Genomic DNA, 8780 nt, shown 5'->3' with positions numbered 1-8780 from the left:
TACCAAATCGTGTTCACCACACCACTCTCATTACTGACGTAATCATTTCACTCCAGCCCATCCCCCCGATGAAACAGACCTGACACGACTCTAAGCATAGCAGGCATAGCAAGGTAGGAACAACACATACATATGGCTCAATCAACTCCTACACATGCTAGTGGGTTTCATCTAGTTACTGTGGCAATGACAGGTCATGCAGAGGAAATGGGTTCAACTACCGTAGCACACAGCAGTTTGAATCGCGTTGTCTTAATGCAGTAAAAGAGAGCAGGAGCGAGAACATGGGATTGTATCGATATGATCAACGGTTGGTTGCTTGCCTGATGGTTCGATGCACGGATACGGTTCTTCGTTAGGGTAATCACGGTACTCCTCGGGGACAGAACCTGTCGCAAAGGGCATCGATACACAAGCATCACCAAACAATGTGCAACAATATGATGCATGCATGAAACATGGCAATATGAGTGTATTGGGCTAATGCAACTAAAGCCAGAAGGGTTTGAACAAATTTGAATCAAAGATTCAAATTCCGAATTCAAATATGGCCTTTTTAAGTGCCTTTTCTTGTTCTGCTTAAAACATCAATTTAACTTGTTTGATCATGCATGAAAATAGTACAGATGGATAGATTGGATTTTTCTGATCATTTTTCATATATAATTTGTCCAATTTGGAGTTACAGAATAAAAGTTATGAATTTTTGAAGTTTAAATAATATTCTGGAATTTCCTGATTTAAATTAAATCCAGAAAATCAATTACTGCGTCAGCCTGACGTCAGTGTGACGTCAGCAGGTCAACGGAACTGGTCCAGGTCAAACCTGACAGTGGGTCCCGCATGTCAGGGTGATTATTTTAATTAAAACTTAATTAAACTAATCCTGTTTAATTAACAGGGCTGGGCCCCACCTGTCATTGACTCAGGGGAGTCAACCAGGGCCCACCCGTGGTCAAAGTCAAAGTCGGCTGCCGGCGTTTAGCCGCCGGCGAGCCCGACGCGGCGGCGGAAGTGGTTTTGGTCATTTCGGCCACCAAACGGACCGCGGAGACCACCGGAGTGGAGCTGAGGCCAACCCGCAGCTCTTGGCGGAGCCCGTTGGGGTCGGGGTGGCCGGAGTCGACGGCGGCGAGCTCGGCTGCGGCCGCCGGGGTTCGGTCGTGCACGGGAACGGTGCTGGAGCTCGAAGTCGAGCAAAGCGAGGCGCTAGGGATGCTCTACGGGGTCTTGCGAACTCGTTGGACTCGCCGGGGTGACCAAATGGTCACCGGAGCTGCGTCGACGGCGAGCTCGGCGACGGCGGAGGTTCGGCCGTGGTGGGGAGGTGGCTACGGTGAGGGAACGAGGGGAAGGAGAGGGGGAAACGGTGGCGTAGCTCACCGCGGTTGCAGTGGGCGTCGAAGCGGGCTCGGGGACGCGCTGGAGACGGCGAATCGACGGCGACGGTGGTCGGAGCCCGAAGAGGGGAACGGCGACGTGGCGGCGATGCAGGGCTTCCGGGGAGCTGTGGAGCGGTGGGGAGGAAGAGGGAGTCGAGGCGAAGCTCCTGAGCTAGTCGGGGGAGCGAGGGGTGGCCGGAGACGGTGGCTATGGCGAACGGCGGCGACGGTGGTGTTCGGCCGTGTGAGAGGGGAAGCGAGAGAGAGGAGAGGAGAGCCGGGGGAGAGGCGTGGCGTCGTCCAGGGCGTCGAGCGAGGAGGGGAGGCCAGGCAAGCAGGCGAGCAGGTGGCGTGGCGCGGTGGCGCGCGCGCGCGCCGGCCACACTCCCCTCCCTCTGTCGGGACGAAGACGACAGAGGAGGGAGGTGGGCTGGGCCGGCTGCCGGCTGGGCCAGCCAGCTGGCTGGGCCGCACAGTGGAGGAGCCCAGGTAAGCTCCTCCTGTTATATTTTTTCTGTTTTTTAATTTCTGACATTTGTTTTGATTTAAAAAATATATTAAATCATTTATTTAACTTATGCCAATTTTTGCAGGAGCTATTTATATTATTCCAGAGCTCTTTTATAATTGGCATAATATTTGGGCATATATTAATATATATAATTAATATATTTCCAATGCAAATATTTATGCATTAATTCCAAATGCCCAAAATAAATGTCCATGAGCCACTAAAAATATTGGTTTGATTTTTATCTCTGTCCAATATTTTCAGAGAGCAACATGAGCATTTTCTTGGACCCTTTTGGAGAAATTTTTATTTGGGTCATTTTCAAAATGGTTCTGAGGGTTTCACAGATCCCCATTTCAAGTTTCTGATGAAAGAGTAAACATGATGCAACACTCTAATGCATGACTAGCTAGGGTGTGACACTGGATGGACACGAGGCACGCCAGGCTCAGTTCCGTGGAAGGCTGGGTTTTCGGACACAGGCGGTTACAAATTCTAGGAGAGGAGGAATAAAGTGGAGCAGACCCAAATGCAGGCGCTGCATGCAAGGGTACAAGCGATAGAGGAACGGGAAGCACATCGCAGCAAGCAACCTGCCGAAGCTTCCCCCGAAGTTACCCCGCCATCTCAGCGGAGAAGCAGCGTGGCCTCCCCCGAGCTGCTTCAGTTGGAGCCTGTCTTCACGGCTCCTGCTAGCTACCCCGTGGACTTAATCATGGAGTCTCAACATTGCTACCTTTTGATGCAATGGATGAAATTGAAAGTCAAGGCGGCTGTTGGCTCTATTGCACCTCCTGAACCTGGCGCAACTTTTCACGGCCGGCCGATTCTAGAAGGATATGATAGGGTGATGGTGAATGAAATAACTGACGGATTTGAGGACCTCGAGCTTGACCACCCTACGGGTGAAGGGGAGACTCGGCTGGGTTCTTCTCTAAAGACTCCATGACTATCACTACTAGGAAAAGGGCTATAGCTAATATGGACATTAATGGTGCACCATGTATGTGGTGCGCCACTACTATATAGCAGTGGTGCACCAGATACATGTGCGCCATTAGTGTCCTCATTACTAATGTCGCACCAGACACACGGTGCGCCATTACTAGCAAATTTTATTTTTTTATTTTTCCAAAACTATTAATGGTGCAGCAGGGCACAGTGTGCTATTACTAGTTTTAACTAGTAATGGCGCACCACACGCTATGTGCGCCACTACTAACAATGTTTTTATTTTTTTTTCAAAACTAGTAATGGCGCATGTCGGTGTCAAAACCGACAGATCTCGGGTAGGGGTCCCGAACTATGCATCTAAGGCGGATGGTAACAGGAGGCAGGGGACACGATGTTTTACCCAGGTTCGGGCCCTCTTGATGGAGGTAAAACCCTACGTCCTGCTTGATTTATTCTTGATAATATGAGTAGTACGAGAGTTGATCTAACACGAGATCGGAGAGGCTAAACCCTAGAAGCTAGCCTATGGTATGGTTGTATGTTGTCCTATGGACTAAAACCATCCGGTTTATATAGACACCGGAGGAGGCTAGGGTTACATAAGGTCGGTTACAAAGGAGGAGATATACATATCCATATTGCCTAGCTTGCCTCCCATGCCATAGAGTCCCATTCGGACACGAGACGAAGTCTTCAATCTCGTATCTTCATAGTCCAACAGTCTGGCCAAAGGATATAGTCCGGCTGTCCGGAGACCCCCTAATCCAGGACTCCCTCAGTAGCCCCTGAACCAGGCTTCAATGACGATGAGTCCGACATGCAGTGTTGTCTTCGGCATTGCAAGGCGGGTTCCTCCTACGAATACACCACAGAAGAGTTTGAATACAAGGATAGTGTCCGACCCTGCAAAATAAGTTCCACATACCACCGTAGAGAGAATAATATTTCCACAAATCTAATCTGCTGACACGTTTTGGCAGCATGACATCATGCCATGGCCCGATAATTATTCGAACCGCTTTTCTTTAACCATCCCCGCACATAACGTGAGGCGGTTTCTTGACACGTCTTGTAAAAGCAGAGATCGTGTTCCCTTTATTACGGGATTCTCATTAATACGGACTTGGGTAACCCAACCGTGCCTAGGACTCCTAGATTTTAGGCAAGTCCCAAACGGCCACAAGGAGGACGCTTGATATTCACCCTCTTTATAAAGGCACAAGGCTTTTACTTTTTTCCCTCCCGTCTTCAATCGAATCCTTCCCTTGCCTCGAGTTATAACACCCAAAGCCCAGGTCAGGTGCTTTGGACCTTCAATCATGTCCGGATCCAGCCTTCAAGGCTAGTGGATGCCTTCCTCCGTCACGGATGAGGACATCAAGAAGTTGAGGGAAGCTAGATACCTGATCGCCGAAATTTCGCATAGGCTGCCCGCCCGAGGGCAGGTCGTCCCTACTCCCAAACCCAACGAGAGCGTTGTGTTCGTCTATCACTTCCTCCGAGGACTAGGCCTCGCTCTGGATCCCTTTGTTAGGGGTCTTATGTTCTATTACGGGCTGGATTTTCACGATCTGTCCCCGGATTCCCTTCTTGACATCTCATCATTTATTGTCGTTTGTGAGGCCTTCCTCCGCATTACCCCTCACTTCGGCCTGTGGCTCAAGACCTTCGATGTGAAGCTGAAGATGGTCGAGGGGCAGTATGCAGCATGCGGAGGTGCTCTAATAAGCAAAATCGCTGACGCTCCATGGCCAAAGGGTTACTTTCCAGAGGTGTGCGGATTGTGGCAACAGGAGTGGTTTTACGTCACAGCTCCCCGAAGTGTCAAGTGTGTAGCTGTCCCCACCTTTTGCCCGGGCCCTCCACCACAACTGATGTCATGGGTCAGCAGGGGGCTGAGCTGGGGTCCAGCCAAGGACGTGCCAATACTGCAGAGCCGTATACGAGATCTCTTCGAGGGAGATTTCAGTCTGGTTATGGTAATGCAAGTTATGCTGGTTCGTCGGGTCCAGCCTTGCAAACGCCGGCCCCTCCGCATGTGGGAATTCAACCCGGAAGGACCACGCACTATTCAGAATTTCCTCGGCATGACGCACACGGAGATGTACAAATCGTTCTCCGGAACCCAAATAGAGTGTCCGGACACTACCGACACTACTAGGAAAAGGGCTATAGATAGGATTGACACTAATGGCGCACCAGGGAAGTAGTGCGCAACTACTATATACTAATGGCGCACCAGTTGGTGATGCGCCATTAGTGTGAAAGACACTAATGGCGCACTAGAAAATAGGTGCGCCACTAGTGATAAATTATTTTTTTATTTTTACATATATACTAATGGCGCATCCTACCGAAGTGTGCCATTACTAGTTCTAACTAGTAATGGCGCACCAGACATGGAGTGCGCCAGTACTGAATTTTTTTTATTCTTTTTTTCTGCAAAACTACTAATGGCGCACCATCCGCAGGTGCGCCATTAGTAACCAGGGTTACTAATGGTGCATTTGCAGGTGGTGCGCCATTAGTAACCTAGGACCCCAACAAGATATTTTGGACAGCCCCACACCTACCCACTCACTTTCCCCACTTCATTCCCTCCACCTCCTTCTCCAAGCTTTCGGCTGCCTCCTCCTCCTCACCTCATTTCCACCATAGATTCGTCAAAATTAAGTGGTGAAATTACCTTTTTTTTGATAGGTAAGTAAGGGGAAAGCTATCTTCATGATGTAGATCTACTTTTTTTCTCCCTAGCTCGCTCCAACAACGTGCACATGCACTTTTTGTGGCCTAGCTAGATCTATGTATGTTTGTGGTGTTGCATGTGTTTGTGGTGTTGCATATATGTTTGTGTTTGCAGGTACCGGTATTTGAAATGCGATAGTTGCCAATATTTTGCTGGAACATTGATTCATTTCTGTTTCAGCGAGAATTTTGGCACTATGCATTCTTTGTGGTCCGATTTTTAGGGAAGGTCATGCCAAATTTTTTCTTGGTTCTAAAATATCGTTTTGCTCTACCCCGCAGGCGACCAAGGTCCGCACGATGACCGAAGGCATCGTGAATAGGTTTTTGAGCTCCGCGAAGGCCGAGATGCTTCAAAAGAATGAGATGGAGATAAGATTCTGTGTCGAAGATGCAAGCTGAAGAGCCTTATTGCGGACCCGGATTCCGGGTAGGTGCGGGACCACCTGCTCTTGCGTGGTTTCATGGATGGCTATCGGTGGCAAGGTGATGAAGATGACTATGAAGTCGTCCATGGGGGCCAGGTAAGAAATGAGGAAGGGCAACAAGACAAGTACCACCGCGGCGAGGGCGGGCGAGAAGACGAAGAATCTCCAGGACATGCTCACGACGGTGATGGTGTACACACTCATCATGTAGAAGATGTCATACATAATGATGAGGAAGATCAAGACGAAGGGCATGATCATGAAGATGAAGATGCCGGAGCAGACGATGATGGAGGCTGGGTGCAGGACCCTCATATTCAAGAGCTGCTTCTCAAGCAGACGGATAACGCAAGAGGTGCCGCCCAGAGAAAGCCAAGCTAGATCAATTGGAGATAGACGCGGTTACTCCATTGTATGAAGGATGCAGGCCCTAGGATACCCGCCTGAAAGTAACGCTCATGGCTCTGGAGATGAAGGTAAAACACAAAATGACCGACGCATGCTTCGACGAGAACATGTCATTCTCGCACGAACGTCTTCCCAAGGGGAATAAGTGCCCGACCAGTTTCGAGGAGGCGAAGAAAATCGTGTGTCCTCTGGATTTACCGCACGTGAAATACCATGTGTGCATGAACAATTGCATCATTTATCTAGACGAGCACGCGGAGTCTACCATATGTCCGGTGTGCGGCGTTACTCGATACAAGAAGAGGAACAAAGCTCCTCGAAAATCAGTGTGGTACTTTCCGATCACTCCTCGTCTGCAGCGGTATTTCGCGGACCCTAAGGTAGCAAAGCTCCTGCGTTGGCACGCGGATAGGGAGGAGAAGAAGCGGGAAGATGACGGAAATGATCCGGAGATAAATAAAAAAGACAAGATGCTGAGTCACCCTAAGGATGCGAGCCAGTGGCAAGAGTTGAACTTTGAATACCCAGAATTTGGGAAGGATCAAAGGAACATCGTGCTGGGCGTGAGTACCGATGGAGTCAATCCGTTTGGCAGCCACAGAAGCACACATAGCACGTGGCCTGTGTTTGTGTGGATGTACAACCTTCCCCCCTGGTTGTGCATGAAGAGGAAGTACATTCACATGAGTATGCTAATTGAAGGGCCGAAACAACTAGGGAATGAGATCAATCTGTATCTGGGGGTGCTAAAAGAGGAGCTAGACACGCTGTGGAAAACGCCAGCCAATACGTGGGACGCCGCAGAGAAAGAATATTTCCCTATGAGAGCCGCACTGCTCACGACGATGCACGACTATCTCGGTTATGGATATCTCGCGGGGCAGGTAGTCCACGGATTTTCTGGATGCGTAAGGTGCATGGATGACACAACGTATCGCCAGCTAGATAGAGATCTCGGATCTTCGAAAACGGTGTTCATGGGACATCGAAGGTGGCTTCGCGACGATGACCCGTGGAGGAAACGCAAGGATCTGTTTGATGGTGAAACCGAACCCCGAAAACGCCCGCGTACGAGGAGCGGCGAGGAAATAGACAAGCTGTTGAAAAATTGGAAAGATTGCCCACTACCGAGAAAGAAGCAAGAGGCGCCAGAGCCGGGAAAGAAGCGAAAGGCGCCAGTGCCGCTTCTGAAGGTATGGAAAACGAGGTCTATTTTCTGGGACTTGCCGTACTGGAAGATCCACCGTGTGCCTCACAACCTTGATGCCATGCATATCACGAAGAACGTGCGCGAGAGTCTGCTTGGTACCCTTCTCAACATGCCAGAGAGGACCAAAGATGGCTGAAAGCAAGGGCAGACTTGAAATCAATGGGCATCAGGCAGGAGCTTCACGCTAATGATGATGATGATGATGATGATGATGATGATGAGGCAAAGCAGGACACAGAAACTCGTCGCAAAGGCAAAAAGGCCAAGAAGACCGGAAGTGACTACCCTCCCGCGTGCTTCACTCTAAGTCAGGAGGAGATCGAGCAGTTTTTCACCTGCCTCGTAGGATTAAAACTTCCTTACGGTTACGCGGGGAAGATAAGAAGATACCTAGACCCAGCGAAGCAGAAGTTCAGCGGGATGAAGTCTCACGATTGTCACGTGCTGATGACGCAGATATTCTAGTTGCAATCCGTGGGATCATGGACGCGCACGTCCGTGAAACGCTATTTGGCCTATGCAAGTTTTTCGACGTCATCTCTCGAAAGTCGATTGGCGTGAGGCAACTCAGAAGGCTACAGGAAGAGATCGTGGTGATACTATGCGAGCTTGAGATGTACTTCCCGCCCGCATTCTTCGACGTTATGGTGCATCTGCTGGTCCATATCGTGGAGGATATCATCCAACTCGGGCCGACGTTCCTGCACAACATGATGCCATTCGAAAGGATAAATGGTGTCATCAAAGGATATGTTCGCAACATGTCACGTCCAGAGGGAAGTATAGCCAGGGGCTTTCTGACCGAAGAGTGCATCTCCTACTGCACGAATTATCTAGGCATCGAGAACCCCGTTGGTGTGCCCGTCAACAGGCACCTCGGCGGGCTCGCTGGATGGGGTCACCATGAGGGTCGCCGCGAAATGCATGTTGACTTCGAGGGTCGACTCGCCGACTTTAAAAGAGCAAACCTAGTCACGCTACAACACATAGACGTGGTCGATCCTTGGGTGGTAGAGCACAACACCTTTATTGAGAACACGTACAATGACCGAGGCCAACAGAGGACGGACGGAGATATAATCAAAGAGCACAACTCATGTTTCATGTGTTGGTTCAAGCAGAAGCTTCTGTCGTACCCTTTA

Source organism: Triticum dicoccoides, chromosome 7A (genome assembly GCF_002162155.2).
Source record: "Triticum dicoccoides isolate Atlit2015 ecotype Zavitan chromosome 7A, WEW_v2.0, whole genome shotgun sequence".
NCBI classification, from domain to species: domain Eukaryota; kingdom Viridiplantae; phylum Streptophyta; class Magnoliopsida; order Poales; family Poaceae; genus Triticum; species Triticum dicoccoides.
Note: the sequence above shows the minus strand (reverse complement) of the source record.